Source organism: Bos taurus, chromosome 29 (genome assembly GCF_002263795.3).
Source record: "Bos taurus isolate L1 Dominette 01449 registration number 42190680 breed Hereford chromosome 29, ARS-UCD2.0, whole genome shotgun sequence".
NCBI lineage: Eukaryota > Metazoa > Chordata > Mammalia > Artiodactyla > Bovidae > Bos > Bos taurus.
This window is the reverse complement of record NC_037356.1, coordinates 47,875,998-47,886,878: the sequence shown is the minus strand read 5'-3', so window position 1 is coordinate 47,886,878 and position 10,881 is coordinate 47,875,998. Positions and strand designations below refer to the sequence as shown.

Sequence of the window (10,881 nt, the reverse complement as noted above, 5' to 3'; positions counted from 1 at the left end):
CTCCGTGCTATACGCTCCTTTCTGCAGAAGCTCAGGTGTCGGTGGTGACGGGGCAGACCCAGGAAAACCCACACCCAGAGGGGCCCGCAGTGGGTTGGTTGGGTGGTTGGCTCCCGCCTCCTTTCACGAACTGATAAGAAGTTCTCGCTCAGCTCTTGTTGATGCCTTTTTCACTGTGCTCGGTCTTCGCAGCAGCGCGTGGACTTTCTCCAGCCGCAGCGAGCAGGCTTCTCTTGCTGCGGAGCAGAAGCTCCAGGGTGCTTGGGCTTCAGCAGTTATGGTGCACGGGCTTAGTTGCCCCAAGGCACGTGGAGTCTGCCTGGACCAGGGATCGAACCCGAGTCCCCTGCATTGGAGGCGGATTCTTAACCCCGGGACCACCAGGGAGGTAAGACTTGCTTTCATCGTCCCTCCTTGGAGGTCGCTGCCCTCGAATCCTCAAACCAGCCGAGGTCGGCAGTAAACCATGATCGTGACTTTCTGAAAATCCAACTCGGGAACACTTGGAACTCTTCGTAGCCACATGTCAGCCCTGGATGTTCCTGGGTCTTATCTGCCTGCTGGTTTGCGTTTCCATCTCGTTGGCCCCAGAATGCTAATCACCCGCTTCTCGCAGAGGTGGGTCTAGGCTCCTCTGTCCCTTCTCCCGTGTCTCAGGTCCTCCAAAACCATCTCCCCACTCTGGTGCCAGAGGGAAGCATGGTGCCCTGGCCCCGAGTTCTCCCCTATTCCTGCCTTCCCATTGGCAGGGAGCGTGTAGCCCAGCTATGCCGTCTGCGGTTGGTGCTCGTGTTTGGCTGAGAGGCTGTAGCCCTGGACAGCTACCTTGCGATGTGTGCCTCGGAGTCCTCTCCAGGACACGGGCTGCGCGGGGACTTCATGCAAGGCAGGGACGGCATTGTCAGTGTGGCCCCCTCCCATGGTAACTGCCGGGTGAGGGGCAGGCGATGCCAGAGCGGCTGCTGGGGGAACCACTCAAGGGCTGGGACCCTGAGGAGAGGGCCCTGACCGAGCCGGGCAAAGGGCAGGTGATGCCGGAGCAGCTGCTGGGGGAGCCACTCGAGGGCCGGGACCCCGAGAAGAGGGCCCCTGACCAAGCCGGGCGAGGGGCAGGCGATGCCAGAGCAGCTGCTGGGGGAGCCACTCGAGGGCTGGGACCCCGAGGAGAGGCCCCCCTGACCGATGCCCCCAGGTGTTCCATGGTAACTGCCGGGCGAGGGGCAGGCGATGCCGGAGCGGCTGCTGGGGGAGCCACTCGAGGCCTGGGACCCCGAGGAGAGGCCCCCTGACCGATGCCCTTGGTGTGTTATCTGGTGACTAAAGTCTCAGGGCGAGAACCGTGGGCATCATCCTTGCGGACCCAGAGGGTCCTCGGGGCCGGCAGCCCCTGGCCCAGGTCCCTTCTACCCCCAGGTCCCGTCGTCTGACTTGGGAGCTGCCCTGCGCTGTGACGGCGGCTGCCTGCCCTCCGCGGTTCTCCTCTGGGTTAGATCACTCTTTTGTTCTTGCTTGTTCATGGTCTGATTCTCAGGACGGGGCCACATCTGGCTTGCTCCCTGCCCTGACCCCCTGGCACGAATCGGCCCTCGGCTGGGTTCTCCGTGATGCACGGACGCACGCTGCCGCTGGCAGCTGCTCTTTCGGGCTGGGGTCTGCGCCCTCTGGCTCGCCATGGGGCGTGGCCCCTGCGGCGATGCCTGCGGGGTGCTGGGTTTGCTCCTGGCTGGAAATTCAAAGACAGGGACCCCTGGTTCTGAGCAAGGGAGAGTTAACTGTTGTCGAAGAGGCCAGTTCAGGGCAATTACTCCCAGGAGTGGGATTTTAACACCAATTCTAAAACCTATTTTCCACCAAATAAGGCTTCTGATGAGCATTTTGATGGAATCGTACATCCTAAGGTGTGTTCAGGTGTGGGTCGGGCTGGGAATTTTTTCGCAGTCAGAGGGCCCAATTATTCTGCCTCATTTCAGAGCCCGTTTTGATGCTGTTGATGTAGGAAAATGTATGAATTTCTATCTCGATACACTTTTGAGGCGTCGGAGCCTTCCCAGACCTTGTTTTGTGGTATTTTTAAAGCATTAGTCCTCACGACCCATTTTAAAAGGACGTTTGGAGGAGTAAAACCGTTAGTAGATTTGGGACCTATTTACTTCCAAGTAGAAGCAGAGGCTTCATAGCAGGGCTCGCTGTGAAACACGGTGCTCCAAGGGCAGGCTTGGAACTCGCAGGCGAGAGGCAGGACGTAGTCCCCGGGGTCTGACCGAGATGCCTGGCGGGGTTGCCACCTCGGACTTGCAGGGCTTGTGGACCCCACAAGCGTTCTGCCCTTCTCCCCTGAGCACGTGGAGACCAGAGGGCCCGCACTGTCCTCGGGGAGGCCCGCAGGGAGCAGCGCCTGCTGTGTCATCCCCCAGGTCCTGTGGCAGAGCCTTGTCTGAGCTGCGCTTGGCCTCCCCGGGAAATGAGCCGTCGGAATGCAGGGAACGGTTCGCGTGCCCGTTTTCTCTATTGGCTTTCCCCTCCCCTCGCTAGATAATATCCTCCTTGAAGGGTGTATCATTCGTGACTTCATCCTGAGTGCTTAACACAGGGCCTGGCGCACAGTAGGGGCTGATTCATTATTTGCTGGACGAGTGAAGGATGGTTGGGTGGATGGGTAAAAATTAGACGGACAGGTGTGTAGCCGATGGATGGATGAGTGGGTAAGTGGATGGGACGGTGGATGAGAACATGGATGGAGGGAAGAAACGAAGGGAAGAGATACTGTTGATGGTTGAACCTGGTACATTTGGGCTAGAACACAGCTTCTGCCCAAAGGTACAATGAGGGAAAGGGGTGGAGGGAAATACAAAAAGCTTCAGCAACTAAAGAACCTGGCCAAGCTTCCCGCACTCCCACACACCGTAGGTACTGCTTCATTGTCTCAGAAGAGCATTGCTGCTGCTGCTGCTGCTGCTGCTAAGTCGCTTCAGTCGTATCCGACTCTGTGCGACCCCGTAGACGGCAGCCCACCAGGCCCCGCCGTCCCTGGGATTCTCCAGGCAAGAACACTGGAGCGGGTTGCCATTTCCTCCTCCAATGCATGAAAGTGAACAGTGAAAGTGAAGTCGCTCAGTCGTGTCCGACTCTTCGCGACCCCATGGACTGCAGCCCACCAGGCTCCTCCATCCATGGGATTCTCCAGGCAAGAGTACTGGAGTGGGGTGCCACTGCCTTCTCCCCAGAAGAGCAGCCGCAATCTTGTCGCAACGTCAGCACCTTTCTAAAACTAGTAATACGTGATTCCGTGTCCCTTTTCTACTCTTAGCCTGACTCCACGTAAGGGCTGGTGGTTATTCACCTACGGATGCTTTTGTCCGTCCACCTGCCCACTCTCCTGTCTGTCTCTCCATCCGCTCGCCCATCCACCCTCCTGACCACCCATCCATCTCTTCATCCGCTGACACAGAGCAGTCGGTACTAAGTTCTGTCGACTGCCTGGCACAGTGCTGCGCTGAGGGCACGCACAGCTGGAAGTCACAGGCAGAGAAGACTGCCCCCCGTTCAAACAGAATCCTCACAGAGGGCTTTACGGGGAGCACCGTGTGGGCTGGACGCGGTCTGGAGGGAGGAGTCAGCCACGCAGAGACGCGCGGTCCCACATTGCTGAAAACAGCTTTTGCCAACACCATGCTGGCAAAGAGCTGACTTGGGCTGGCCTGAGTGGCTCGGGAGCCAGGCATGTGTGTCTGAGAGGGGCGGGGGTCCACAGTCTTGGGGGGGGGTGGCACACAGGAGCTGGGTCCTCAGGGCCTCCTGGTCCAGAAGCGCTGCTCTGGGTTTTGTTCTAAACCTGACGAGAAACCCCAGGAGGGGCTTTGGCGAAGGAGTCACCCGATTTGTAATTTCACAAAGAGCCCGTGGCTGCTCTGTGGATGGTCGGCCTTTGGGGAGGCGAGGGCAGCAGGGTCTGTGTCCGGAGGCTGCTGCGTCCCGGGAGATGGAGTGGTGGTGGGCTTGGAGGGGGGGAGCAGGGGCAGGTTGGGGGTCTGCCTCGCTGCCTAGGATGGGGTGTGCAGCGTGACGCCTGGGCGGACGGCAGAGGCTGGAGGAAGCAACGGGCTTGGCAGTGTGCACAGACACGCGTGTCGTTTTAGACCCAAGTCCCCACTGCCTCTGCCCACCCGACGTGGCACGCTAGGGTTAAATGAAGAAGCAGCCCGACCACACAGCGCTCGCAAATTCCGTGGCCCGGGCTGCCGATTATTTTTTTACTGCGAACGTGGTGCTGAATTCTGATGGCTGCATTTAAAACGCGTCCCGAGCAGGGGACAGGGAGTAGATGCTCCGGGTGTCTTCTGAGCAGTACCTGCGCTCGCTCTCTCGCTCGCTCGCTCTCTTGCTCGCTTGCTCTCAGAGCACAGGCCGGGTACAAGCCACACCCTAATTTTACCTCCCGGCACAGTTGGGCTGGGATGAAAGCTGAGAAGCACAGGTCATGGGTGTGCTCTGATTTGAGTAACTCCCCATCCCGCTGGCATCTTGCCACCCTACCTGACAGTCCACGGTTTCGAGATGCGGAGATGGGGCTGGCGGGGCTGCAGACATCCCCTGACCAGCCATGCTTTGGTCCGGGGACCCCTGCGATCACTGGCCGCGGTCATGCAGCACCGGCCTGTGGACACGCCCCCCCTGGTGCCACATCTGTCCGACCTTCAGGTGAACTCGCGGAGCTCAGAGCCCGCCATAAATGGGGTTCCGATGTCTCTCCAGGGAAGCACGTCGCTGCGGCTCACCACTCCTGCCACGTGTGGAGGCCGCCATGCCTCACGACTCCTCCTGGGAGTCCTGACCCCCCCGGGCTCAGGTCTCCCCATGGTGCTCCACGCCGTCCTGGGCAGCACGCACTGGGCCCTGGCATGGACGCAGTGCTGGGGGCCTTGGGCGGGGGCATGCATGACCCCTGATCACCCTCCAGTGAAGGTGCTGGGTGACCAGAGGCCCCAGGGAGACCGAGGACAGTGAGCACAGTAGTGCTAGAGGTTCTGGGCACAGACGGACGGACGCTTCCGGGCACAGACGGATGGACGCAGGTGTGTCTGAGCCCCAGCTTTGCCGGTGGCTTACTGTGTGGGTTGTCTAAGCTTCTGGTGACGGTGATTCGAGAAAGCAGGAACCGGGTCCCTCATCGTAGGGCTGACAGCACACTTGCCAACAGCGGGGACGGGGCAGGCCGGCCAGGCAGAGGGCAGCGTTCCTCTGCACACACGGCTGCTCTGGGCTTGTTTTTCCCTCTTTTGAGAGAGACATGGAAGTAGAGAGTCTTTCCCCCTCTTCCTGATGCTACAAGCTGCAGAGGCATAGTGAGGACCCAGCGAGCTCACCCCTTTTGGGGGTGGTCACCGGCGCCTGGCTCCGGCTGGTGGGTGCCGTGCAGGCGCGTGGCGGGGTGCCCCCACATCCTCTAGTTGTACAGGTGTGTCCAGAAGCACAGGCTTTGTGCATGGAACGTCTCAATTTGTATGCATTAGTGACTTATTAAAATGAAGCTATTGGATTTGGCCTCGGATCTCCTATCCGCAACCCCTCTTAAAGATGTTAGCATAGAGCCTGACACAAATAATACTGTAATTTTTAAAGCACTCACCCTCCCACCCACTCATCCATTCATTCGCCTGCCCACCCGTCCCTTCATATCCATGCATCCATGTACCCACCCACGCACTCATTCACTCTTCCAACCATCCACTCAGCCCACACACCCATATTCCATTCATCCATCCATCTATCCTCCCACCCACCCACCCACCCATCCATCTTCCCACCCACCCATCTCTCCATCTGTCTTCACCCATCCATCTGCCTATCCATCCCTCATCCATCCGTCTGTCCACCCATTCATTCTCCAACCCATTCATTCTCCCATCTTTCTGTCCGTTCACCCATTTATCTATCCTTCCTGCTTTCCTTTCTCCCTTTTCCCCATCATCTACTCATCCATCCATCTCCCCTTCCTTTCTTCTTCCCTTCCTTCATGCTTCCTGTTTTCCTCTCTGCACCCATCCATCCACCCCACCCATCCATTCATATTCCCACCCACCCATCCATCTATCCATCTGTGTTCACCCACCCATCTGCCTATCCATCCTCATCCATCCATCTATCCATCCATCCATCTATCCATCCATCCATCTATCCACTCACCTGTTCTCCCACCCATTCATTCATCTGTCTGTCCGTCCAGCCACTTATCTATCCTTCCTGCTTTCCTTTCTCCCTTTTTCCCATCATCCACTCATCCATCCATCTCCCCTTCCTTTCTTCTTCCCTTCCTTCATGCTTCCCTGTTTTCCTCTCACCCATCCACCCATCCATCCATTCCTCCCACACCCGCTCTGAGCTTGTGGCCACACCTGCCAGGCCCTCTGCTCAGGGTTGAGGCCACGCCCTGTGCGCAGAAGGCAGCTCTCCTGCCCTCAAGGGTGCCCAGTTGATCCTCACCCACCGTCTGCTGTGAGCTTGGGGGCCAAGAATTGAACCCAGGAGTTCCCGCACTCCTATTTTCTCACCGCCGTTCATGCCTAAGGAGCCTCCTCACAATCCCCGGGCCCTGGACCAGTGGGAGGCTGGGCTGGGCGGCGCCCGGCATGTTCTCTGCACGCGGCTCCCCCCTCGCTTTCCCAGCCAAGCTTTGACCTGATCCACAAACATGATTCCCAAGATCTCTGCCCATCAGGCTGTGTGACACGCGTGTGGCCCTGCTCGAGCCCTTCGGGGGGCAGGAAAGAGAAGCCAGCAGGAGAAGGGCGCTGGGTCCCGCTGGGCTGCGTGTTCTGAGGGTCGTCCAAGGGCCAGCACGGTGCCCACTGCCAGGTCCTGTCCTGGTGGCCGTAGGGGGCCAGGGTCAGGGCCCGCTGAGCTTCTGTACATAGAGGAGGGCAGTGGGGACCCAGGCGGTGGGGACTTCTGCTTCAGGAGGTGCCGAGTACCTGGGACCCCCTCGTGGGATGGTGCTGTATGGGGGTTGGGATTCACACCCCCCCCCAGGTTCCAATGAGGGTCAGTACGTGCGTAGATGCTAGAAACGTGCCTGACCAACCGCAGGACTCAGCATCTGTTACTGTCCCCTCAATGTTCTGGGGTGTCCCCGGCTGCAGGGTGGGGCTCACTCACACAGGGTGGTGGTGGTGGGCAATGCTGTCCCCTTGTCCAGGGACCCGTGGAAGATAGATGGCACCTTTTGTGAATGGGGCAAGGAGCAACAGGCAGGTGGGTGGGTGGGGCCGGGCAGCGGGAGCCCTGGGCCATTTCCGAAGCGGTGCCCTGGTTGGAGCTGCATTTGAGGGACTCTGGGCTCAGCTGGACCAGGAAGGAACACGGCCTGACTGAAGGGCCACCATCCACAGGCTGTTGGGATCGTTGCAAGGACGGGACCTGAGCCGGGGCCGTGGAGGGCAGAGAGGTCCCGCCGTCGTCCGTGACTTGGGGGGCCTGAGCCATCGGGTTTCCAAACTTCTGCACCTAGAGCTTCCAGCAGCCAGGCTAATTTCTCAGCCAAGAAGAAGCTGCCAGTCTCCTGGGCTCAGAGCTTTCCTCTGCCTCTTTCTTCACGTGACCAGGGTGGATGGGGGAGGAGCCGGGAGCAGGGCAGGCGTTTTTAATTATCGCTCATAATGAAGTCGGTGGCGAGCAGGCGAGCCCGCCATGCGCACAGCCAGGGCCAGAGGGCCGTCCTTTCCCCGAGACGAGCCACCGGAAGCATCCGGTGTTCTGGGATGGCGGGTCCAGGCCCCGGACCACCACGCTGCTTAGATAGTAATTAGGACCTCCAGGGCCGGGTTCCTGGCGATGGGGTCTGAAACGTGCTTCTGACCTCCTGCAGAAATGTAACTGTGTGTGGCCTGTGCCCCGCCCCACTCCTGAGGGGGCCACGGGTGCAGCATGTGACCCGAGTCCCGTTCCCTCTCGGGACGGGTTGGCCAGGGGTGCGGCTTGGCTGCCGTGGCGCCTGCCCCCAGCCGGGTGCGGAGACGGCTTCTGGAGCTGGACTGTCCCGGGGTTGCCGCCAGGGGGGGCCTTACCACCCACACTTCCTGCATCTCCCTAGAGAAGGGCCCTTCCTAGATCTGCCCTGAACAGGGGACAAAGGTTTGCCCTTGGGGTCTGAGCCTCCTCTGCCCCAGGGGCTCATTTGGGTAGTGGTGGTGGCCACGGCTCTAAGGCACCACACTCATCAGCTGGTCACCTTCTCCTGGGTGGACTCACCAGGATTTATGCCAGCATTCCTGTGGGGGTGGGAGAGGGTGGCTTTCCTTCAAGTGATGGTTAACACAGGGCCTTGGGGACTTGAAACAATTGGGCTCTTGATCAAAAATGTATGTGTTTATTTAGAGAATTCATATTTGATCTTCACAGAAATTACACAAAGATGGATTCATCTGAAATCGCTGAAATCCCCACTCCTCCGCGATAATCACTGTCAGTACTGAGACGTCTCATCTCTGGGAGGTCTCACGGGGTCGAATAGCGTGGAAGTGTTCAGTCGTGTCTGACTCTTTGCGACCCCATGGATTGTAGTCAGGCAGGCTCCTCTGTTCGTGGGATTTCCCAGCCAAGAATACTGGAGTGGGCTGCCACTTCCTCCTCCAGCAGATCTTCCCTACCCAGGGGTCCAACCTGCATCTCCTGCATTGGCAGGAGGATCCTTCCTACTGTGCTACCTGGGAAGCAGGTTGAATAGTGTCCTCCCCCCCACCCAAAAGAAAAATTTATGTCCACCCAGAACCTCCGAATGTAACCTTATTTGGAAATAAGGTCTTTGCAGATTTAATTAGTTCAGTTAAAATTAGGTTGCACTGAATTAAGATGGGCCTGAAATCCATTGGCTGGCGTCTTCATAAGAGGAAAGAGAGGGGGACTTCCCTGGTCATCCAGTGGCTAAGACTCGACGCTCTCAATGCAGCGGAGCCTGGGTTCAATCCCTGGTCAGGGAACTGGATCCCACATAGCCGCACCAAAGACCTGGTGCAGCCAAATAAATGAATAAATGTTTTTTTTAAGAGAAAGAGAAAAGAGAGGGGGCTTGAGACTCAGAGACCTACAGGTATGCACACAGAGAAGAGGGGGCAGAGGCTAGAGGGATGCAGCCACAAGCCAAGGGACTCTGGAGCCCCCAGAAGCTGGAAGAGGCAGGAGGGCTCCTCCCCCGCACTCCCCCACAGGGAGCTGGCCCTGCTGACACCTTCATTTCAGACTTCCGGCCTCCAGAGCCCGAGAGACTGCATTGCTGCTCTTCCGCCCAGCTCTCGACAGGTTGCCATGGCAGCCCCAGCACCTCGATTCAGAGACCACTCCCAGATGTTAGTGTTACCTCCTGCCTTGACTGGGAGTTGATGAGGGTATCCAGACTTCATCCCACGCGAGGCCAGCTCCAAGTTCACAGGAGCTGTTTGCATGACACACCTGCCTGTGTTGTGTGGGTCAAGGGGGAGCCACGCGGGACCCCGCCAGCCATAGAGAAGGAGGGAGAGATGCCTCGGGTGCTCCCCAGGCCCAGCTTTGGTTCCCATTCATCCTCTTGGGTGCGGAACGTTCCCTGGGGTGCTGGACGGTTCTGGAGTTCCCAAACCTCCGAGCAGCAGGGCTGTGGGAGCCACTGGGACCCCTGGTCCAGCCCCACCAACCTGGGGTTCTGGAGTCCAGTCCCTGAAACAGTCTGGCTCCATCATCCCCTGTCGGATCTGCCAAGGTTCCATCTGTCCACACAAATCCAGCCCCAGGCGTCCGAGATTGCCCCTCCCCGTAGCCACCCTCATCGCTGGGCCAGGGGCCATCAGCTTCATCTTGTGGACAAGGACGCGGAGACTGGCTGGCTCTTGGCCTCTCCAAGGTGACCGCCTCCCTGGACCCCAAGCTGGGTTCTTCCTTTCAACACACGTGTGCCGGCCAGGGGTCTGAGGGCAAACACCCTCCCCCACCTCCAGAGCCCTGGACTTCACAGATCATAGCCTGGCCCACTGTTGCCAAGAGGGGACACCTTCAGTCCCCTCTGCCCGCCACGGTCCTCCCACCCACACCCGGCATCACACAGAGTCACTCCCCTGGCCGTCACTGCCCCAGGTCCCGGGGAAAGTGAAAAGTGAGTGTTAGTCGCTCAGTCATGTCCAACTCTGTGACCCCTTGGACTGTATCCCGCCAGGCTCCTCTGTCCATGGGATTCTCCAGGCAAGAATGCTGGAGTGGGTTGCTATTCCCTTCTCCAGGGGATCTTGCCCACCCAGGGACTGAACCCAGGTGCCTGCATTGCAGGCAGATTCTTTACCATCTGAGCCCCCAGGGAAGTCCTAAAGCACCTTCTAAACCAGCAGTCCCCAACCTTTTTGGCCCCAGGGGCCAGTTTCACGGAAGACAGTGTTTCCATGGACCAGGGTGAGGGGGATGGTTTCAGGCTGAGTCTCAGAAAGGAGCGCACACCCTGGGTCCCTGGAATTCATAGTTCATAGTCAGGTGTGAGAATCCAGTGCCGCTGCTGACCTGACAGGAGGCGGCGCTCAGGCAGAAACGCGAGTGATGGGGAGTGGGTGTGAACACAGAGGAAGCTAGCCCCCCGCTCACCTCCTGCTTGCGGCCTGCTTCCTCACAGGCGTGGACCTGCCCTGGGGGGTTGGGGACCCCTGTTCTAAATCCTCTGCAAGCAGCAGGATGCTGTGTCTGGGTAAGAGTGCTTGTCTCCCCTGCAGATCCCCCCAGGTCTCCCTCACGGTCAGTAGACACTGCAGATTCCGCTTCTCTGTATGCAGAGTGGCCTGTAAGGTCTTACTTTTGAAAGAAACTGTGTTTTATCACTTTCAAGAGTGTGTAGAAACTGGCACAGAATGCCTGGTAGACCTCCCTAGGTCAGTG

General features: G+C 58.7%; 1 protein-coding gene across 4 annotated transcripts in view; it reads left to right on the top strand.

Moving 5' to 3' along the window:
* SHANK2 (SH3 and multiple ankyrin repeat domains 2) overlaps positions 1-10,881 on the top strand; it is a 561,554-nt gene that overhangs the window by 232,486 nt on the left and 318,187 nt on the right. The window lies entirely within an intron of this gene.